The sequence below is a fragment of the Moschus berezovskii genome, chromosome 8 (assembly GCF_049115385.1).
Source record: "Moschus berezovskii isolate FMDL1 chromosome 8, NW_MosBer_1.0, whole genome shotgun sequence".
NCBI classification, from domain to species: Eukaryota; Metazoa; Chordata; class Mammalia; order Artiodactyla; family Moschidae; genus Moschus; species Moschus berezovskii.
In genome coordinates this window covers 49,396,308-49,420,417 of record NC_142467.1, presented here as the reverse complement: position 1 = coordinate 49,420,417, position 24,110 = coordinate 49,396,308, and the positions used below count along the sequence as shown (strand labels likewise).

Below are 24,110 nucleotides of genomic sequence, written 5' to 3'. Positions count from 1 at the left end.
AGAGTCGGATACGACTGAAGTGACTTAGCAGCAGCAGCAGCAGCAGTGCACGCATTAAGGCTTAGACGTGTAAAATGACCACTTAGGGCTGGGCTGGCAGAGACTGGAGCCCATGTTACCTGCTTCAGTTCACTGCTTTTCTCTTTGTACTAGAATTGAAAGTGAAAGTCGCTCAGTAGTGTCCAGCTCCTTGCAACCCCATGGACTATACCCATGAAATTCTCCAGGCCAGAATACTGGAGTGGGTAGCCTTTCCCTTCTCCAGGGGATCTTCCCAGTCCAGGGATTGAACACAGATCTCCTGCATTGCAGGGGGATTCTTTACCAGGTAAGCCACAAGGGAAGCCCAGTGTTGTATTACTACCTGTCTGATAGTAGAGTTGGTGACTGAGCAGAAATAGAACTGAATAGTAATAATAGTTAACTTTTATTGAGCACTTCCTGAATGCAGGACACTGTGTCAAAACTACATAGTCTCACTTAATTTTCACCAGAACTCCAGAAGGCAGGTGCTGTTATTTTTATCTCACAATGCAGGAAATTGAGATCCCAGTGCTCTTCTCTTCTCCCTTGAAAGCCTGGCTGTAACTGGGGCAGAACTGAGATTCCTCTGCTCTGTGAGTAGTAGTCACCAATAGCAGAATCCCTAATGCATAGGGTAGTGACCAGCCTGGGGCCTGAGCAGCAGCAAGGCCCAGGCACTGGCATGGGAGGCAGGCACTGGGAACAGAAATGGAAAGTGAGTCACAGGAGGATACCTGGCTTGATTTCTGAGGCTTACAGGGCCAGCCTGCGTCAGTGGTGCTGGCAGGTTTTTACCAAAACAGACAACAGCCACAGGTTGGAGTTTGCTGATACGTGCTATAGCCTCCTGGGGTAGTAGACTGGGTAACTGAGAATTATCATATACTAGAAAGATCCTAGTTCAATCCTTGTAGTTTTCAAATGTAGAAAATGAAGTCCCGAGGGTCAAAGGAACATGCCCCAGGTTTTCTCACTCCTGGTAGAGTAGTATTCTGTTTTCTGATTCCACAAATGCAGTTCCTGGCACACTATGTCAGTTCATTCATATTTACAGTAGAGTAGGAAACCAGTTGCTGTTCTAAAAAGAGAAGAAAGCAAATGCAAGGGAAAGTGGAACATTAATGGATAGCCTATTCATTTTTGCCCTGGAAGTTTGCTGGGATTGCATCATTCCCATTTGGGACACATGAGTTTCACATCTCTAGAAATCCTCTCTGCTTGGCTTCAACAGGAATTTCCCAAGCATACCTCAAGCCTAACCAAGGCTTGTCCCTTTCTCCCAACTTCCTCTGCTTGGTAGAGTAACTGTTTCAGTTCAGTTCAGTCACTCAGTCATGTCCGACTCTTTGTGACCCCATGGACTGCAGCACACCAGGCTTCCCTGTCCATCACCAACTCCTGGAGCTTACTCAAACTCATGTCCATCGAGTTGGTGATGCCATCCTACCATCGTCCTCTGTCATCCCCTTCTCCTCCTGCCTTCAGTCTGTCCCAGCATCAGGGTTGTTTCCAAGGAGACATCAGGTGACCAAAGTATTGGAGTTTCAGCTTCAGCATCAGCCCTTCCAGTGAATATTCAGGACTGTTTCCTTTAGGATGGACTGGTTTGATCTCTTTGCAGTCCAAGGGACCCTCAAGAGTCTTCTCCAGCACCACACAAAAGCATCAATTCTTCAGTGCTAAGCTTTCTTTGTAGTCCAACTCTCACATCCATACATGACTGCTGAAAAAACCATCGCTTGGACTATTTGAACCTTTGTCGGTAAAGTAATGTTCCTGCTTTTTAGTATGCTGTCTAGGTTTGTCATAGCTTTTCTTCCAAGGAGCAAGCATCTTTTAATTTCATGGCTGCAGTCACCATCTGCAGTGATTTTGGAGCCCAAGAAAATAAAGTCTCTCACTGTTTCTATTGTTTCCCCATCTATTTGCCATGTTTCCCCATCTATTTGCCATGTTTCCCCATCTATTTGCCATGTTTCCCCATCTATTTGCTAGTCCCCATGAAGTGATGGGACTAGATGCCATGGTCTTCATTTTTTGAATGCTGAGTTTTAAGCCAACTTTTTCACTCTCCTCTTTCATTCTCATCAAGAGGCTCTTCAGTTCCTCTTCACTTTCTGCAATAAGCGTGGTGTCATGTGCATATCTGAGGTTATTGATATTTCTCCCTGCAATCTTGATTCCAGCTTGTGCTTCATCCAGCCCAGCATTTCACATGATGTACTCTGCATATAAGTTAAATAAGCAGGGTGACAATATACAGCCTTGATGTACCCCTTTCCCAATTTGGAATTAGTCCATTGTTCTATGTCTGGTTCTGACTGTTGCTTCTTGACCTGCATACAGATTTCTCAGGAGACAGGTAAGGTGGTCTTGTATTCCTGTCTCTTTAAAAATGTTCCACAGTTTACTGTGATCCACACAGTCAAAGGCTTTAGCGTATGCAATGAAACAGAAGTAGGTGTTTTTCTGGAACTCTCTTGCTTTTTCTATGATCCAACAGATGTTGGCAATTTGATCTCTGGTTCCTCTGCCTTTTCTAAATCTAGCTTGAACATCTGGAATTTCTCGATTCACATACTGTTGAAGCCTAGCTTAGAGAATGTTGAACATTACTTTGCTAGCGTGTGAGATGAGTGCAATTGTGCAGTAGTTTGAACATTCTTTGGCATTGCCTCTCTTTGGGATTGGAATGAAAATTGACCTTTTCCAGTCCTGCGGCCACTGCTGAGTTTTCCAAATTTCCAAATGCTACTCAGTGGCAGCATGGAACACTTCCTCTGTGCTCTGCTGAGGATGCAGGGAGATGAGATGGGCATCCTCTTTTGGCTGCAGTTTGCAGAGGTGACTTCAGGTTAAACACTGCAGCTGTTACCCAGTTTCTGCTGGTGCTGAAGGCAGACCTCAGGCCCCTTGGGTGCTGGCTCATGAGAGATAGTTCATGGCCATGCACTCTCTGTGCCACTGATCCCTTACTCCTGCTTGTTTGTCCACTCACCCCTGAGAACTCACAACTGACATAAGAAGTCATAGCTCTCAGTGAGATAAGGACAAAGTCATGGAACTATAGAGCCAAAAGTGACCTTAGAGATTAATTAATTCTCTCCCCTTATTTTCAAGCTGGAGAGCTGAAGCCCAGAGAAGGGAAGAGATCCACCCCAAATTCCCAAAGGACATTAGACATGAAGCTTGGGCTCAAATGCAGATCCCTGTTCCAACTTTATTGCCTTTCTAGACTTAGCTGGACTTCTGTCTCTCTGCAGTTCACCTTCTAACCCTAAAGCTTTCTTCTAGGAGATGGCCAGTGTATTGCTTGAATTGAATAAAAGAGAACTGAAAATTAGATTCCAGCCTAACTCAGTAATAATATCTTCAACTATCTGAAACCCCTAAATTAAAAAAAAATTTTTTTTTGGTCTTTAAGTAACTTCTTTTTTTTTTGACATGTGTAGACATTTATTCTTCTCAACAGGTCAACAAGTTGTAATATAGAATCTAATTTTTTTTTCAACAGCATGGAGTCTCAATTTCCTTTGTCACTCAAGAAATTTGCTTTCATCATCTTAGATTACATTTTTGATCCCTGGAACTACACTCCCAAGAGTACTTTCAACTTCCAGTGGCTTTCTTCTTTTGCCCTTAAGTAACATTCTGAAAGAGATGGGAATACCAGACCACCTGACCTGCCTCTTGAGAAACCTGTATGCAGGTCAGGAAGCAACAGTTAGAACTGGACATGGAACAACAGACTGGTTCCAAATAGGAAAAGGAGTACGTCAAGGTTGTATATTGTCACCCTGCTTATTTAACTTATATGCAGAGTACATCATGAGGAACGCTGGGCTGGAAGAAGCACAAGCTGGAATCAAGATTGCTGGGAGAAATATCAATAACCTCAGATATGCAGATGACACCACCCTTATGGCAGAAAGTGAAGAGGAACTCAAAAGCCTCTTGATGAAAGTGAAAGAAGAGAGTGAAAAGGTTGGCTTGAAGCTCAACATTCAGAAAACAAAGATCATGGCATCTGGTCCCATCACTTCATGGGAAATAGATGGAAAAACAGTGGAAACAGTGTCAGACTTTGTTTTTTTGGGCTCCAAAATCACTGTGGATGCTGATTGCAGCCAGGAAATTAAAAGACACTTACTCCTTGGAAGGAAAGTTATGACCAACCTAGATAGCATATTAAAAAGCAGAGACATTACTTTGCCAACAAAGGTCCTTCTAGTCAAGGCTATGGTTTTTCCCATGGTCATGTATGGATGTGAGAGTTGGACTGTGAAGAAAGCGGATCGCTGAAGAATTCATGCTTTTGAACTGTGGTACTAGAGAAGACTCTTGAGAGTCCCTTGTACTGCAAAGAGATCCAACCAGTCCATTCTAAAGGAGATCAGTCCTGGGTGTTCATTGGAAGGACTGATGCTAAAGCTGAAACTCCAATACTTTGGCCCCCTCATGTGTCGAATTGACTCACTGGAAAAGGGTCTGATGCTAGGAAGAATTGGGGGTGGGAGGAGACGGGGATGACAGAAAATGAGATGGCTGGATGGCATCACCGACTCGATGGACATGAGTTTGAGTGAACTCTGGGAGTTGGTGATGGACAGGGAGGCCTGGCGTGCTGTGATTCATGGGGTCGCAAAGAGTCGGACACTACTGAGCGACTGAACTGAACTGAACTGAACTTCTTTAAGAAGGTAAAGGAAGAAAGAGGAGAAGGCGGCTGGTCACAATTTTAAATAGGGTGGTCAGCGTTGGGCTCGTGAGATGGTAAGATAGGAGCAAAGATTTGAAGGAGGTAGGGAGTGGACCAGGTGGCCATCTGGGGAAAGAGATTTCCAAGCAGAGTCTGAGAAAATTTTCTAAGGCCTAACTGAGGAACAGCAGGGAGGCAGCGGGGCTGAGAAGGAGTGAGCAAGGGGGAGAGGTATAGGGATGCAGCTCATGTAGGATCTTGAAGGCATTTTAATGACGTTGGATTTTGCTTTGAAAGATGTAGGGAGCCATTACAGGATTTCAAACAGGTCAGTGATATGACCTAACCTACATTTAACAAGAGTCACTGGATGCTGTTTTGGGAATGGACTTCAGAAGAACAAGGATAGAAGCGGGAGTTCCGTCTAGAGATTACTGTAGTGACCCAGGCAACAGTGTCATGGACCAGGGATTCTGACTATATTTTGAAGTAGACCTCACAGGATTTCCTGATGCCAAACTCTGGAAAGACGTGTATAGAGACTGGCATATGAAGGGCAGTTTGGAGTCTCATCAGAGATGTCCTTGTTGGGCTGGGGGAAAATCCATTTCATGGTTTGGCCAAATTCAGCTGCTTGGAGAAATTATCAAGACTCTCTGTTTCTTGTGCCGGAGATCAAAACAAAAAAGCATCACAGAAAGGATTAGACAGTTTTATGTTTAAAGGAAGCGGATGAAGCTAGTTTGTTTGGTTTCTAGTTAACTGTGTTCCAAGTCACAAAACATGATGATTGCCACACAGGAAAGCATATTTCACAAGAGGCCCAGAGAAGGAGCCAGCCCATTACCAACTCATGAATCAGATCTTCAGAGTTCCAGCTCAGGCTGAGAATGGGAAGCTGGTGTGGGAGCACCCAACCCATTTGCAATGGTGCCAAGAGCTCTTCCAAACAAGTTTTGACCTTCATCGTGCAGGTAAATTGTGTTGAAAGTTAAAGCGAACATGACAGAACATGATAAATTGCTACCTAAGTATTTGTTCTGAGGCCACAGAGTTTAGCCCAGTCTCTTCATTTGCAAGTGAGAAAATAGTTCCAGAGGGAGGAAGAGTTTGTCTGAAGTTACATGGATCTCCAGCTTATTCAATGAACACTGAGCTGCTTTCCTTTATTAAGTTTGGATGATTGAGATCTCCAGGCTTTCCCACCCTCTCATCTGTGCCTCTTGAGTGACTCTTACAGCTCATTTCTGGGAAACTCTTTTAGATTTTGAGCTGTTGCTTCGCGTCAGAGAATCTTTCTGCCCTCCAAGGGACGTTCAATGGGATATTTTGTTACTTTTGACTACCTGTAGAAGCCAGCCTGCAGCTTGTCCTTCAGTGGTATTATCCCCTTGTGTATTCCCCTTCCTCATTGTACTGGGTTTGGTCTGTGCGACCAATAGCATACAACAGAAGTGGCAGTGACACTTGTGAGATTACATTATGAAAGTCTGTGGTTTCTATCCAGGGTGCCCTCTTGCTGTGTACAGTGCTCTCTTAGATTACTTGTTTGGGATAAGCAAGCTGCTGTTTTGTGAGCAGCCTTATGGAGAGGCTTGTGTGGTAAGGAACTGAAGCCTCTGCCAAGAGCCAGTGAGGACCAAGGCCTGCCAACAGCTAGTGTGTGAGCTTGGAAGTGGATTCTCCTGTTATAGTCAAGTATTGAGATGATTGCAAATCCAGCTGATAGCCTGACTGCAATCTCTTGAGAGACTCTGAGTTAGAACCACCTATCTCAGCAGCTCCTGGACTTCTGACACTCAGAAACGGTGAGATAACAAATGGTTGTTTTAAGCTGCTAAATTTTGGGGGGGTGGGATGGGGTTCAGTATCAATTTTATTTTGACTTTTCACTTTTAAAAAATGTAAATGCTAAGAAGTTTTGTTCACATGAATAGGTAGGAAGAAATGAAAAGTTTTTCTCACAGCACTGTCACACAATTCTTTGAGTTATGTACCAAAAATTCCATCATGGTCCCCAAAAATTAATTTTTCATGATTCATTAACTGACAATTCCATTAGTCACTTCAGCAATTTTGTTGAAAGCAAAGAATTAGCAACCACTTGTGTTGCAAAAGGTCTTGTAAGGCAGAGATTAGAGTCATTCATTTTTCCATATCAACACCCTTGTTTTGGCTGGCCCTGTGGTTTAGTGCTCAGAGGCTTCTGCCCCCTGGGGCAATGCACCTAGGTCAGCCACATGGGGGGAAAAGGGGAAAGAGGATTGTGTTTCTTCTATAAAATGAGAGAAGGGCTGTTGAGAAAGAGGAGATGGGGAAGGATAACCTACCTGTCAGAAACTCAGGTACATCATTTAAAGAAGTCGGTTAGTTCAATTCAGTCACTCAGTCATGTCTGACTCTTTGCGATCCCATGGACTGCAGCATGGCAGGCTTCCCTGTCCATCACCGACTCCCAGAGCTTGCTCTAACTCATGTCCATGGAGTCAGTGATGCCATCCAACCATCTCATTCTCTGTCATCCCCTCTCCTCCTGCCTTTAATCTTTCCTAGCATCAGGGTCTTTTCCAGTGAGTCAGTTCTTTGCATCATGTGGCCAAAGTATTGGAGCTTCAGCTTTAGCATCAGTCTTTCCAATGAATATTCATGACTGATTTCCTTTAGGATTGACTGGTTTGATCTTCTTGCAGTCCAAGGGACTCTCAAGAGTCTTCTTCAACACCACAGTTCGAAAGCATCAATTCTTTGGTAGTCAGCTTTCTTTATGGTCCAACTCTCACATCCATACATGACTAATGGAAAAACCATAGCTTTGATTATTTGGACCTTTGTTGGTAAAGTAATGTTTCTGCTTTTTATATGCTGTCTAGGGTAGGAATTTAAGAGTCCAGAAATTGTTTTCTTTACAACTGAATGTGCCAACGGACTTGTGACAACTCTTCACGTTGCCATGAAGGACATACATACATGTCTATCACACTGTTTTCATCCTTCCCTTCATGGGTGGATACTTGTTTGGGCTATGGTAAATCATGCTGCCGGAGAAGGCAATGGCAAGCCACTCCAGTACTCTTGCCTGGAAAATCCCATGGATGGAGGAGCCTGGTAGGCTGCAGTCCATGGGGTCGTTAAGGGTCGGACACGACTGAGCGACTTCACTTTCACTTTTCACTTTCACACATTGAAGAAGGAAATGGCAACCCACTCCAGTGTTCTTGCCTGGAGAATCCCAGGGATGGGGGAGCCTGGTGGGCTTCCGTCTATGGGGTCACACAGAGTCGGACACGACTGAAGTGACTTAGCAGCAGCAGCAGCAGCAGCAAATCATGCTGCAATGAACACAGGGGTACAGATCTGTTTCCAAGTTAGTGCCTTCTTTTTCTTCTGATAAGCTGCTGAATTTTCAGATACTTTGTTACACAGGAATAGATAACATAACCAGCTTCCTTTCCCACTACAACAGTTAGTCTTTCTTGCACTGCCCCTTGTCGTTCCATCTCTGTCCCCTCCACCCTTCTTGTCTCATCACCTTGTGTCTTCACATGTATCCTCATCATGAACACTCCTGAGGTCAAACTCAGACGTCATCAAACCTGCTAGACTACACATGGTACCAGTTGGAACAGACTGTGGACTTAACTTGGAATTTGAGAAAAGTTGAATAAAGCAACTACTTGCAAAAGTGTGAGTAGGGCAGAAGATAAGGAATACTGTAGTACCCCAGGGCTAGTGGAGGTAGGCAGCTGTTTTCGGCCTGATGCCTGATGGAATAAGGTAAGGGAGCACTAGTTGGCACCTCGAGACAGAGAGAACTCTGTGAAGAAGGCCCCCTGACAGGAGTTGGACCTGTCGGTCCAGGACCCAGCGAGGCATTGACATGCCAGCTGGGAGGGTAGAATGCAAAACTCCTCAGTTCCTGCTGGTGCTTCTCTCTCAGCTAAATCTAGCAGGAAGACATCAAGGAAACTTATGTCAGTTTGGCTTCCCTTAGAAGACTATGCAATAAAGGCATAAGTAAAATCATTAATTTGAGAGGTTCAGGGAAAACTAGTAGAGAAGGGAGGAAGTGACGCAGGGAAGAGAAAGTAGCCAGGAAGACTGTGTTATACTAAACCAACTATCAGAGTGGGTGCCTGGAACTGAGTCCCACAGAACAACTCAGGGAAACAACATAAATGCACCCCTCATAAGGGTTTCATCATTTCTGCTGTTACAGAACTCCACCAAAGGGTGAGGGAGTGGGGGTGTTTATACCTCCAAAGTCTTTGGTTGAGAGCTGTTCCTGGGGATGACTGTTAATTCCTCGGTATGTATGGAATGCCAGGCCAGCAGATTGGCCTTGTGTGGTTCTGGGAAAAGCCCTTAGACACAAAGATGCAGATACAGTAGCAGCTGGAAGTCTGCAGAGAACGGAAGAGGGTGAAGTCTGAAGGTTTTGGGCAGGGCATCAACAGGGTCTGCTACAGGGCCCAGTGATATGGGCTGGATGCAGTAGAGACGCACCTCCCCATGTACAGCACAGAGTGGAGAAGTGTGTGAAGGGCGAATCTGGAGGGACAAATAAAAAACTTACATGCTTATCTAAAGTAACTAGGTAATCACTTTGCTGACAAAAATCCATGTAGTCAAAGCTATGGTCTTTCCAATAGTCATGTACAGATGTGAGAGCCAGACTGTAAAAATGACTGAGCACTGAAGAATTGCTGCTTTCAAACTGTGGTATTGGAGAAGACTCTTGAGAGTCCCTTGGAGAGGAAGGAGATCAAACCAGTCAATCCTAAAGGAAATCAACCCTGAATAGTCCCTGGAAGGACTGATGCTGAAGCTGCAACTCCAATGCTTTGGCCACCTGCTGCAAAGAACTGACTCATTGGAAAAGACCCTGTTTCTGGGAAAGATTGAAGGCAGGAGGAGAAGGAGACGACAGAGGATGAGATGGTTGGATGGCATCACTGACTCCATGGACATGAGTTTGAGCAAACTCTGGGAGATGGTGAAGGACAGGGAAGCCTGACATGCTGCAATCCATGGGTCTCAAAGAGTCAGACACGACTGAGTGATTGAACAACAACAATATTTACCAATATTCTGTAACATTTAGTAGCACTGTTTGCTTTCAAAATTACTTTTCCTTTTGAGTCTCACAATTACTTCCTTTGTCACTGTCATGCATCTAGTGGTCTGTGCATTAACCATGGCAGGAATTACTCCAGTACATGGGGCAGAAAACAGAGGCACAGAGAGGACTCAACTCAGTAAAAGTCAGCCAGGTGCAGGGCATTTCGAATCAGTTCTGCCACTTAGTGGCTGGGTTCTCTTAGATAAGTGAACTTACCCTCTTTGGGAGGTTAAGTTAATAACATTGAGGGTACTGACATTTTCACAGCAGAATTGTTGCAAGGAATAAGTGGTATGATGCATGTAAAATCCTAGCTACATGGTATGTGCTTTTAAAGAAATATTTTTTAAGTAAATAAGCATTTTCTTGAGCTCATAGTTTACTTCAAAAATTAGTTCAACTGGACTGAGATATCTTCCAGTAATAGGCATTCTCTTCTCTCTCAGCTACATGACTATGTGATAATTGGACATTCTGGAATTAAGCCATGAGAATTGATTCAAATAATAACCACATTAATGAGACCACATGACCGCCGCTCCACTTGAAATCTATAAAACAGAAACTTTCATTTCCTTTTCTTTATTCCTGTACTCTCAGAAGCCTGTTTTATCTCAAATTCCACATATTTGGAGAGAGTGATTTCATTTTACCTTCTTGCCTAATCATTAGTTCAGAAAGTTCTTTCAGTTGCAGTTAAAAAAAAAAGTTGTCAATTAAAAAATGCCTGTATCTAGTTTTCAGACTAAAAGCATATTTCTTTTCAGAGTTAGCAAGCAAGTGGGGCTTCCCTAGAGTAAGAAAGCATTTTGCCCAAGGATCTGTTAAGCACAAAGACCTTGAGAATTTTTCCAGGGGGAAGGGAAACGGAGGAGCACAGTGATCAGAGGAATCCTGGTGCCCAGTGCCTGAACTCTCTGGAAAGAACTGAGCTGTCTGGGGGCCTGTAAAGAGAGAGTTTATGTCTAAGCCAGGCCACAAACATATGTGGAATGAGATGGATCACCCCACATGCATATGCTTTTAACTCAAAACTGTGGTCATCTTATGATCTGTGAGTCTTAGCTTTAAAGGGATTTTGGAAGTGTAAGTGTCTTAAAAGAATACCTAATTTATCTCTTTTTTTCCCCCCATTTTGGGGTCAAAAGACCTGGAGATGGGTAGGGACTCACTGAAGATCACTTTGCAAGCTAGTTAGAGCCAGCAGAAGAAACCAGAATATAGTGTGATTTAGTGGCAGTTTTATGCCCATTACTTTGTGTCCATGGGGCACTCACTTCCCTCTGACTCCCCGACCTTCCACCATTCCAGCGGAATCCTCTATTTGTGTACCTCCAATGTAGGGAGCTCATGACACCCCAGAAAGCTCATTCTGTTCCATTTTCAGACAGCTCAAAAAGAATTCTTCTTTAGAGTGAACTAAGAACTGCCTTTCCTTGGCTGACATTCTGGGTCTAGGCTGGCCTTCAAGATGGCTCTCTCTGTCCCAGTGTACCTTAGAGCTTTGCTCAGAGTCCACATGACCTCCAAGAACCCCCATCTCTGCATCCTGGTTTCTTGCAATCCTGTAATTTTTGGACTGCTTTAGAAGCCAAGAGGAATTTTATATTCTCAGTTCAGTTCAGTTCAGTCACTCAGTCATGTCCAACTCTTCACCACCCCATGGACTGCAGCACACCAGGCTTCCCTGTTCATCACCAACTCCTGGAGTTTACTCAAACTCCTATCCATCGAATCAGTGGTGCCATCCAACCATCTCCTCCTCTGTCATCTCCTTCTTCTCCCACCTTCAGTCTTTCCCAGCATCAGGGTCTTTTCCAATGAGTCGGTTCTTCACATCAGGTGGCCACAGTATTGGAGTTTCAGCTTCAGCATCAGTCCTTCCAATGAGTATTCAGGACTGATTTACTTTAGGATGGACTGGTTTGATCTCCTTGCAGTCCAAGGGACTCTCAGGAGTCTTCTCCAACACCACAGTTCAAAAGCATCAATTCTTTGGCACTCAGCTTTCTTTATAGTCCAACTGTCACATCCATACATGACTACTGGAAAAACCATAGCTTTGACTAGATAGATCTTTGTTGGTAAAGTACATACATAATTACCTAGTTAAGGTTTCCTTCAGACTGTGGAAGGCTAGAAGGAAATATAAATGTGATGCCTAATTTTGTGCATCAGCTGGGCAATAGTACCTGGATACTTGGTCAAACACTTCTTGGTGTTGCTATGAAGGTATTTTTCAGATGAGATTGCTAGTTTAATAAGTAGACTTTAGTAAAGCAGATTATCCTCCATAATGTGAGTGGGCCTCCTACTATCAGTTGAAGGCCTTAAGAAAAAGACTGTCCACCTCTGAAGAGGTGGGAATTCTGCCAACAACACTTCCTCTGGGCCTCCAGCCTGCTGCTGCTGCTGCTGCTAAGTCACTTCAGTCGTGTCCGACTCTGTGTGACCCCATAGATGGAAGCCCACCAGGCTCCCCCATCCCTGGGATTCTCCAGGCAAGAACACTGGAGTGGGTTGCCATTTCCTTCTCCAATGTGTGAAAGTGAAAAGTGAAAGTGAAGTCGCTCAGTCGTGCCCGACCCTTAGCGACCCCACGGACTGCAGCCTACCGGGCTCCTCCATCCATGGGATTTTCCAGGCAAGAGTACTGGAGTGGCTTGCCATTGCCTTCTCCGCTCCAGCCTGCTATTCTACCCTAAAGATTTTGAAGTTTTCAGCCTCCACAATCACATGAGCCAATTCCTTAAAATAAATCAACCTGTTTCCTCCCATCTCTCCTTATCACACACAGTTGGTTCTGTTTCTTTGGATAACCCTGACTAATATATGTTTTCAAGCATAGGACTTTGCCTTTAGGCAGAACTTCAGACCTGTCAGCATCCTTCATTCATTCACTCAACAGAGAGAACATTATTCTGAACCAAGTGCTAGTGATAGAAAGAAAAATATTGCAAAGACAGTTCTGAACTTAGGGCCTTGATAAACTCATGTCTCAGAACGTAAAGTGTCTGCCTGCAGTGCGGGAGACCCAGGTTTGATCCCTGGATTGGCAAGATCCCCTGGAGAAGGAAATGGCAATCTACTCCAGTACTCTTGCCTGGAAAATCCCATGGATGAAGGAGCCTGGTAGGCTATAGTCCATGGGGTCGCAAAGTGTCGGACACGACTAAGCGACTTCACTTACCTTGCCTTAAACTCATACTCTGACCAAAATCATAGTGCAGAGTACCAGAATGACACAGTGCAATCAGGATAGTCCTGGGTTCATGTCCAGCTTTGACAATTGACAGCTGGTGTCCTTGGGAAGTCACTTACCCTCCCTGAGCCTCAGTTTAGTTTCACCATCTGTAACAGGAAGGAATTGGATTAGATGATTGTTAATTTTCCCTTTAATTTTATATATTCAGTCTCCTAGTTTATTGAAAATTCAGGAAGGGAAGGACTGTAAATAGTATCAGGCAACCAATAGGATGACAAAGAATGCTAAAATAAGACTGATAAAATTAGATGCAAAATGGGTTAGTGTTCTAAAGGCCAATAAAACATCTACTTTTGGGCTCAGGAAAAAACCTATAGATGAATATATAATTTATATTCACTATGTATACATAGTGAAAGGAGTGTGACAAAGCTGTATATTGTCACCCTGTTTATTTAACCTATATGCAGAGTACATCATGCAAAAGGCTGAACTGCATGAATCACAGCTGAACTCAAGATTGCCGACAGAAATATCAATAACCTCAGATATGAAAGTGAAGAGGAACTAAAGAGCTCATCGATGATGGTCAAAGAGGGGAGTGAAAAAGCTGGCTTAAAACTAAAAAACAGCTAAGATCATGGCATCCAATCCCATCACTTCGTGGAAAATAGAAGGAGAAAAAGTGAAAGCAGTGACAGATTTTATTTTCTTCAGTTCCAAAATCATTGCGGACAGTGACTGCAGCCATGAACTTAAAAGACACTTGCTCCTTAGAAGAAAAGCTATGACAAACCTAGACAGCATATTAAAAAGCAAAGACACCACTTGGCTGATGACAAAGGTCCAAATAGTCAAAGCTATGGTTTTTCTAGTAGTTATGTACAGATGTGAGAGTTGGACTATGAGGAAGGCTGAGCACCAAAGAATTGATGCTTTCTAACTGGTGTTGGAGAAGACTCTTGAGAATCCCTTGGGCTGCAAGGAGATCAAACCAGTCAATCCTAAAGGCAGTCAACCCTGAATACTCATTGGAAAGACTGATGCTGAAGCTTAAATACCAATACTTTGGCCACCTAATGTGAAAAGCCAACTCATTGGAAAAGACCCTGATACTGGAAAGGATTGAAGGCAAAAGAAGAAGAGGGCAGCAGCATGAGAGCACAGAGTTAGTGTGAGAGTTAGTATCTCACACTAATTCTGTGAGATAGTGAAGGACAGGCAAGCCTGATGTTCTGCAGTCCAGGAGTTTGCAACGAATTGGACATGACTGAACAACAGATGTATCCCAATAAGCAGTGTTACCAGTCATAAGCTCTTTCACATTCATGAGTTTATTCTATTTCATCATTAAAACACTTGGAGGTAAGCATCGGCATTCACAGTGTGGAAGAGAAAATTGAGACTCATAGACAGTAAATGCTCTGCCCAAGTCACATAGTAAGTGCTAGAACTAGGATCTATTCCTAGTCCTATTCCTCTCCAAATAGTTTGTCCAAGTATAATTTTGAAAATGCTAAAAGTATTCATATATATAGTGAGCATGTATCAAAGTTTTGTTTAGATGTTTAAACTAAGGAAATATAAGATGACAAAGAATGCTGACAAAATATTGCTGTTAGATGCAAAATTGTTTAATGCCCCATATGGCAATAAAAACACAACTTTTGGGGTTATTTTAGAGAAGGAAATGGCAACCCACTCCAGTATTCTTGCCTGGAAAATCCCATGGACTTAGGAGCCTGGTAGGCTATAGTCCATGAGGTCACAAAGAGTCGGACACGACTGAGCGACTTCACTCTCACCTTCTATCAGACAGGAGTAATTTGCATCTCTACTGGACAAACCAACCAACCAACTAACTAAACAAGCAAACTATACCTTATCAAACATTCTACAAGTTAGCATCTAACTTTATACAATTATAAAATCTCTGGACCCTAATTAACAGTAAATAGTAAATCAAACAAACATGTATTTCTAGAGAGTCAGATGATCTTTAGGCAGCTTGTTAGGCCATGCTCTTGTATGGTGTCGACAAGACATCTGGTCATCCTTTTGATTTATTCCTGAGTTCTGGGTAACTTCTTCAGTTCACCTCTATGACTACAAACTTTAAAAATTGTTTATGATCACAAAACTAGCTGGTTTCATTATACGTTGGGGATATTTGACCTGACTCATTTACATAGAAGACTCCGTGCTATATGGTGGTCAGCAAATCTAGAACACGTGGTGCTGAACAACTACCACAGCTGGAGGACTGACTTTTGCTTGAGATTTCACAAGAAGCTAGGATTGAATGTTCATTACCCACTATCATTCGAAACACATTTTTTTACTTGACTGAGATATAATTCACATATCACACACTTCATTCACTTAAAGTGTGCAGTTCGTTGGCTTTTAATATGTTCACAAAGTTATGCAACTATCATAACAATCAATTCTAGAAGATTTTCATTATCCCAGAAAGAAATCTCACCTTCTGTAGATGTTGCTCCCCAACCCCCTCACTACTCTGAGCCCTAGGAAACCATTAATATTTCCACCTCTATTGACTTACTTGTTTTTGATGTTTTATGTGAATGGAATCACATAATATGTGGTCCCTTGTGGATGGCATCTTCCATTTAGCATGATATTTTCAAGGTTCGTCTTGAAGTCTGCACTAGTACTTCATTTTTTTTAATTGCTGAGTAATATTCCATTGTAAGGTCATGAAAAATTATTGTTTTCCTTTTCAAGTTTCACAGTTTTAACTCTTTCATTTATGTCTTTGATCATTTTGAGTAAATTTTTGTATGTGGTGTGAGGTGGGAATCCAGTTTTACTCTTTGGCTTGAGGATATCCTGTTGTCTCAGCACTTTTGTTGAAGAGACTGTTCTTTCCCCACTTAATTGTTTTGGCACCGTTATAATCAGTTGACTGTAAATGTAAAGGTTTATTTCTGACTCTTCACTTTTATTTCATTGATCTTTATGCCTATCATTATTCTAATACTGGACTGTTTTGATTACTGTAGCCTTGTAAGTTTTGAAATTGAAAAATGGGAATACTCCAACTTTGTTCTTATTTTTAAAGATTGTTTTGGGTACTTAAGGTCCCTTGCATTTTCATATGAATTCAATTTACAAGCTTGTCCGTTTCTGTGAAAAATACACTTGGGCTTTTGATAGAAACTGAATCAGATGTGTATTGATTGAGATGATCATGTTATTTTTGTCCTTTACTCTCTTGATGTGGCATAGTACATCGATTTTTGGATTTGAAACAACCTTGTATTTCTGGGATAAGTCCCATTTGGTCATGTTTTTGTGTATCTGTGGTCTTGTTGCTAGGTGCATATATGTTTATAATTTTCTGATGGATTAACTCATTATAAAAGTGGATCTTTTTGTATAGTTGGATGTACACCTGCCATTTCATTTTTTAAATATCTCATATGCATTTTTGTTCTTTTATTCCTCCTTTACTGTTTTCTTTTGTATCAAGCAGTATTTTCTATAATTTAATGATGTTTAAAAATTGCTCTTCTTTGCTCATCTATTCCAGTCTGAGAAACCCAAAGCTAAGAAATTAAACTCAATCAGACTTAACTTGCAGCCCCTAAAAGTAAGTGACTTCATCTTTTCTCAAGGCCCCCAACATTTGCTAAGCTTCCTGACCTGCCAGCAAGTGAAATTCTTACTATCTTACTAGCATAATGCTGGGCTCTGCAAGCCATAAAATAGGTTTGTCAGACCAGTCTCCTGGGAGGAGTCATGGTCTTGCTTCCACAAGGAAGTACAATTCCTGGTCCTTAATGGTTACATGATCATATTTTCTCAAAAGTAAAACTATTTGAATGGCTTTGTTTGTGTAATAGATTTGTTCGGTTTCTTTTTTTTTTATTGGAGGCTGAGAAGACTCTTGAGAGTCCCTTATACTGCAAGGAGATCCAACCAGTCCATTATAAAGGAGATCAATCCTGGGTGTTCATTGGAGGGACTGATGCTAAAGCTGAAACTGCAATACTTTGGCCACCTCATGCGACAAGTTGACTCACTGGAAAAGACTCTGATGCTGGGAAAGGTTGGGGGCGGGAGGAGAAAGGGACGACGGAGAATGAGATGGCTGGATGGCATCACCGACTCTGTGGACATGAGTTTGAGTGAACTCCGGGAGTTGGTGATGGACAGGGAGGCCTGGCGTGCTGTGATTCATGGGGTCGCGGAGAGTCGGACACAACTGAGCGACTGAACTGAACTGAACTGAATTATTTTACAATATTATATTGGTTGGTTTTGCCATACATTGACATGAATCCGCCCTGAGTGTATATGAGTTCCCCTTTCTGAACCCCCCTCCCACCTCCCTCCTCTCCTTATCCTCCCTCTGGGTCATCCCCGCACACCAGCACCGAGCATCCTGTATCATGCATTGACCCTGAACTGGCGATTCGTTTCACATATGATAATATACATATTTCAATGCCATTCTCCCAAATCATCCCACCCTCACCCTCTCCCACAGAGTCCCAAAGACTGTTCTATACATCTGTGTCTCTTTTGCTGTCTTGTATACAGGGTTATCATTTCCATCTTTCTAAATTCCATATATATGCGTTAGTATACTGTATTGGTGTTTTTCTTTCTGGCTTACTTCACTATGTATAATAGGCTTGGTTTCATCCTGATAGAGATTAAGGGCAGATTCTTTGATTCTTGGCCATTATTCTTTGCAAATAATTACTAGGTGCTCACTAAAAGTATTCACGTTTGAATTCCAAGGGGTCAGTGAGAATGAAATATCATTTTAAAATATTTCCTTTTAGTTTGTATAAGCATAGCTTGCCATATTGAGGGTTAGAGAGATCAGGAAGAAAGCAAAAGAGAAAAAAGGCTATTCTCACAGGCACAGCAAATATAAAACATTAAAAATAGTCCAAAGACAATATTCTACAACCAATGACCACAATCCACAATTATGCTCCCCCCATGGGATCGCTAGGAGTCGGACACGACTGAGCGACTTCACTTTAACTTTCATGCATGGGAGAAGGAAATGGCAACCCACTCCAGTGTTCTTGCCTGGAGAATCCCAAGGACATGGGAGCCTAGTGGGCTGCCATCTCTGGGGTCGCACAGAGTCGGACACGACTGATGTGACGTAGTAGCAGCAGCAGCATTAACTTATTAGGCTTATATGACTTATTATTGACTCACAAATCTTGGACCAGAAGCGTACTTCCATGAAGTTTTCACTTGCGGACTAGCAAGAGTCCTAGCAATCCTGCCTCAGTGCTGCAGTTCAGTCTACAGGTATCTACTTGTGGCTGCAATGCCAGCTAGTATGGAGAAGTGGTGCCTGGTGCAATCTTTCCCACCAAGACATTGGGACTGTCCTTGGTTGAAGACTTAAGCATGCAGTAGAGGACTTGAGGTAAGCATGCAAGGAAAGCCAAAAACTCTTGATCTTGATCAGACTGATGGCTCTGTTAATTTATTTGAAAAAAACAACCAATACTGATTTTATTCTAAAGTCCTACTGAATTGCAGACTTTGTCAGCGTTTCCTTAAAGGTAAGAATATACTGTGGACATGGGGATACTGATAAATCTACTTCAGAAAATGGACATAGGGAAGACAGAACTTCCTTTTTTGATTGGACAGCTTGTCCCATTTTGTGGGCTTAATATATAATGTGTATCCTACAACAGTATTAAGCCAGTTAAGAAAACAGAGCATATCAAACTTATCCGTAACTTTCTTATCCTTCCTGACTGTGAATGACAAACCATGGATTATAAGGTAAGAGGCCAAGCCTTTGGTATTTTAGTCATCTAAAATAGAAAACAACAAAGATGGTTTGACATGTAAAAACACATTAATACTTACATTTTTATAAGCTATAAAACAGATCTTGGGAAAGTAATATTGAAAAGAATTTTCAAAGGACCATCAATAGCTTAAAAGAGAAGCATAGATCCCTGGGGACAATGAATGGTTGTAGCTTGGCTACCTATTAACCAGAGTGACAATGCTTGCTTGCTTAGTTATACTCAGTCATGTCCGACTCTTGCAACCCCATAGACTATAGCTTGCCAAGCTCCGTGGGATTCTCCAGGCAAGAATACTGTAGTTGATTGCTATGCTGTCCTCCAGGGGATCTTCCTGATCTAGGTATCGAACCCGGGTTTCCTGCATTGCAGGTGGATTCTTAATCAGCTGAGCTAGCAGAGAACACTGGTACTAAATAAACATAACTGTAGGTATAATTATAAGGAACTTCAACTGTTTAAAAAATGAGGAACTTCTGCTATTGTTTCGTTTTAAAATAATCGAGGCCACGACAAAGTCAGCAGAAAGTACAGACAGTTTCTTCTAGTTAGATATGTAATATTTGATATCTGGGCAGATTACACAGAAATTAAAATTAACTTTTACTATCTCTTGTTGAGAACAAACTGAATGGTGGTGGTGGTGGTGGTGGTTTAGTCGCTAAGTTGTGTCCAACTCTTGCGACCCCATGGACTATAGCCTGCCAGGCTCCTCTGTCCATGGGGATTCTCCAGGCAAGAATACTGGAGTGGGTTGCCATTTCCTTCTCCAGGGATCTTCCCAACCCAGGGATCGAACCCAGGTCTCCCACATTGCAGGTGGATTCTTTACCAGCTGAGCCAGAAGGGAAGCCCACAAACTGAATAGTCCAAGACAAGTTTGTCATTTTAACATAGAGAAAATAATAAAATTCTACTCCTGTATTAATGTAACAGTTGGCATCAAAGAGCTTTTTAACAAGTCTTATGAGTAACAAGCCCATTAAAGCAGAACCAATTTTGTCAAAAGTTTTAACGTATTTCATTGCTTCTTTTGAGACTTACTATTTGTAGGTATTATAAACCATAGAAAACAGAGTTTTCTTTCCCTCAAACTTCTACAGTGTACTCATTCAAATTTTGTCTCTTACTAATCTTTCACATTCTGACACAGTCAGTCATTTATTTTACTTCAAGACAAATTGCTCTTTTATGTTGATGAATAAAACCATGCTCATAATCTTACATACACATTCATATTTCTTTGCTACTTCAATTCTTAAGATAGTCTCAATGGCCCATATATATTAAAACTTTAAAAAATTTATACATTTATTTGAAGAGAACTGAAATTATCAGAACTAGATTCTTTTATTCTAGAAAAGTGATAGGTTCATATGTTTGCTTGTATCTTATTTTGTGTATCTCAAAAAGATTTTTCTTGTTTTCATCATATTAAATAAAATGGGATCCTAACAGAATAGATAGCCCAGAAATAAAGCCACACGCCTATGATCAATTAATCTTCAACAAAAGAGGCATCAAAATACAATGGAGAAAAGATAGTCTCTTCAGCAAGTGGTTTTAGAAAAGCTGGACAGCCACGTGTAAAGCAATGAAGTTAGAGCATTCCCTCACATTATACACAAAAATAAACTCAAAATGGTTTAAAGACTTAAATGTAAGACACAATACCATAAAACTCCTAGAAGAAAATAAAGACAAAATACTCTCTGACATAAATTGTACCAATGTCTCCCAATACAAAATACATTGTACAATACAATGTACAATGTCTCCCAATACAAAAGAAATAAAAGCAAAAATAAGCAGATGAGACCTAATCCAACTTAAAGGCTTTTGTACATCAAACAAAACTGTAAACAAAATGAAAAGACAACCTACAGAATGGGAGAAGATATTTGCAAATGATGTGATTGAGAAAGGCTTAATTTCCAAAATATACAAATAGCTCATACAACTCAGTATCAAAAAAAAAAAAAAAACCCAATGAAAAATTGCAGAAGACCTAAATAAACATTTCTCCAAAGAAGACACATAGATGGCCAAAAGGCATATGAAAAGATGCTCAACATTGCTAATTGTTAGGGAAATACAAATCAAAATTACCACAAGGTATCACCTCTCATTGGTCAGAATGGCCATCATTAGAAAGTCTGTAAGTAATAAATGCTGGTCTGTTGGAGGGTATATAAATTGGTGAAGTCAATACATAGGTTCCTTTAAAAACTAAAAATAGAGCTAACATTTGATCCAGCAACCTCACTGCTAGGCATGTGTCCAGAAAAGATGAAAACTCTAATTTGAAAACATACATGTATCCCAATGTTCATAGCCACAGTATTTACAATAGCAAAGACATGGAAGCAACCTAAATGGCCACTGACAGATGAATGGAGAAAGAAAGATGTGCCCCCCTACAACGGAATATTATTCAGTCATAAGAAAGAATGAAATAATTCCATCTGAAGCAACATGGATGGGCCTAGAGATTATCACACTAAGTGAAATAACTCAGAGAAAGACGAATGTCACATGATAGCACGTATATGTGGAATCTAAAAAAATGATACAAATGAACTTAATTACAAAACAGAAATAAACTCACAGACACAGAAAACAAACCAACAGTTACCAAAGGGGAAGGGGGAGGAGGGGTAAACTAGGAGTTTGGGGTTAACAGAGTACTATATACAAAACAGGTGAACAGCAAGGTCCTGTTGTATAGCACAGGGAATTTATATTCAGTATCTTGTAATAACCTAAAATGGAAAAGAATCTGAAAAAGATTATATATTTATATATAATATATAAATCATTGTGCTGTACACCTGAAATTAACACATTGTAAATCAACTATGCTGCAATTTTTTTAAAAAAAGATCACACCCATTTCTCTTTTTTTCCAGCTCTACTGAGAAACTGGCACTTAACATTGTATAAGTTTAAGATGTATAACATGTTGATTTGATACATTTATCAACTGTAAAATTATTACTACCATAGTATTAGCTACCACCTCCATCTCTTCACATAGTTACCATTCCCTTTGTGTGCTGAGAACATTAGGTTCTACTCTCTTAGCATATAAGTTACAACGTTTAACCAATGTAACTGCCTTCTATTTCCTCATGGAGATAACTGTGGGCAAGTAACTGAATACAGTTTGAAATACACAAACATTTAGCTACTAGCAAAACAAACATTACAAAACCTCCTCTGGCCACCCACATCCCTTTTACATTTCTTAAGGTGGCAAACTAAAGATATATACTTACTGCTGTTGTTCAGTCACTCATTCACGTCCAACTCTTTGTGACCCCATGAACTGCAGCACGCCAGGCTTCTCTGTCCATCACCAACTCCTGGAGCCTGCTCAAACTCATGTCTATCGAGTTGGAGATGCCATCCAACCATCTCATCCTCTTGTCATCCCCTTGTCCTCCTGCATCAGTCTTTCCCAGCATCAGGCTCTTTTCCAGTGAGTCAATTCTTTGCATCAGGTGGCCAAAGTATTGGAGTTTCAGCTTCAGCATCAGTCCTTCCAGTGAATATTCAGGACTGATTTCCTTTAGGATTGATTGGTTTGATCTCTTTCTGTCCAAGGGACCCTCAAGAGTCTTCTCCAACACCACTCTAAAGCACCAATTCTTCGGCACTCAGCTTTCTTTATAGTCCAACTCTCACATCCATACATGACTACTGGAAAAACCATAGCTTTGACTATTTGGACCCTTGTCAGTAAAGTAATGTCCCTGCTTTTTAATATGCTGTCTAGGTTTGTCATACATAGCTTTTCTTCCAAGGAGCAAGTGTCTTTTAATTTCACAGCTGCAGTCACCATCTGCAGTGATTTTGGAGCCCAAGAAAATAAAATCTGACACTGTTTCCATTGTTTTCCCATCTATTTGCCATGAAGTGATGAAACCAGATACCATGATCTTAGTTTTCTGAATGCTGAGTTGTAAGCCAGCTTTTTCACTCTCCTCTTTCGCTCTCATCAAGAGGCTCTTTAGTTCCTCTTCACTTTCTGTCATAAGGGTGGTGTCATCTGCATATCTGAGGTTATTGATAGTTCTCCCCCGGCAATCTTGATTCCAGCTTGTGCTTCATCCAGCCCGGCATTTTGTATGATGTACTCTGAATGGAAGTAAATAAGCAGGGTGACAATATATAGTCTTGATGTACTCCTTTTCCCCATTTGGAACCAGTCGGTTGTTCCATGTCTGGTTTTAACTGTTGCTTCTTGACCTGCATACAGATTTCTCAGGAGGCAGGTAAGGTGGTCTGATATTCCCATCTCTTGAATAATTTCCCACAGTTTGTTGTGATCCACACAGTCAAAGGCTTTAGTGTAGGCAATGAAGTAGAAGTAGATGTTTTTCTGGAATTCTCTTGCTTTTTCTGTGATCCAATCAATGTTGGCAATTTGATCTCTGGTTCCTCTGCCTTTTCTAAATCCTTTCTTTGGGATTGGAATGAAAACTGACCTTTTCCAGTCCTGTGGCCACTGCTGAGTTTTCCAAATTTGCTGGCATATTGAGTGCAGTACTTTCACAACACCATCTTTTAGGATTTGAAATAGCTCAGCTGGAATTCCATCAGCTTTGTTTCTAGCAATACTTCCTAAGGCCCACTTGACTCAATAATTGTATAAGACCAGATGAATAGGTCTTATTTTACTATTTTACAAGCGAGGCAACTGAGCCAATAATGGCTATTTAGCTACTAAGTGACACACTTAGAATTTTGGTTTCCTGATTCCTAATCCAATATACCACATTATTTCTCAAAACTTGTGCATGTGCAAGTGAAAAATATACCAAAGGAAATACATTGAAGAAGAAAATTCTTGCACAGATGTAATTTACAGAGAAGGTATCTGAAATGATTTGCATCCTAGTGGAGGAGCCTTTAGACAGTGTTTTGATAGAAGTTAATGATATTAGACTACAGTTTCTTTTATTCAAATTCCCTCTATTATGGGGGAGGGGAAGATCTCCCAATAAGTTGAGCTCCTGATGGTTTTCCCTTTGGAGTACTTATAATGGAGGATCGAGAAAGTGAAATGTGAGTGGTTTCCTGATTTTTGCTGTAACAAAAACTTGTTGCTGAAATTAGCTGTTCTCCCCCTCCTACTACCCAAAGACAGCATCCATTATTCTTCCCTTCCAAAACCATTTTAGCAAAATCAGCCCACCTGAGACACCAGAACTAATGTAGGACATCTCCCATAGGATA

The 24,110-nt window shown here is 41.4% G+C and overlaps 1 protein-coding gene across 1 annotated transcript in view; it reads left to right on the top strand.

The window, feature by feature from the left end:
- Positions 1-6,252: 6,252 nt before the first annotated feature.
- Positions 6,253-24,110, top strand: part of SMIM3 (small integral membrane protein 3) — a 42,260-nt gene continuing 24,402 nt past the window's right edge. The window contains exon 1 of the mRNA XM_088838555.1: positions 6,253-6,531. The gene's annotated coding sequence lies outside the window, so the exon portion shown is untranslated. The remainder of the gene's footprint in view (positions 6,532-24,110) is intronic.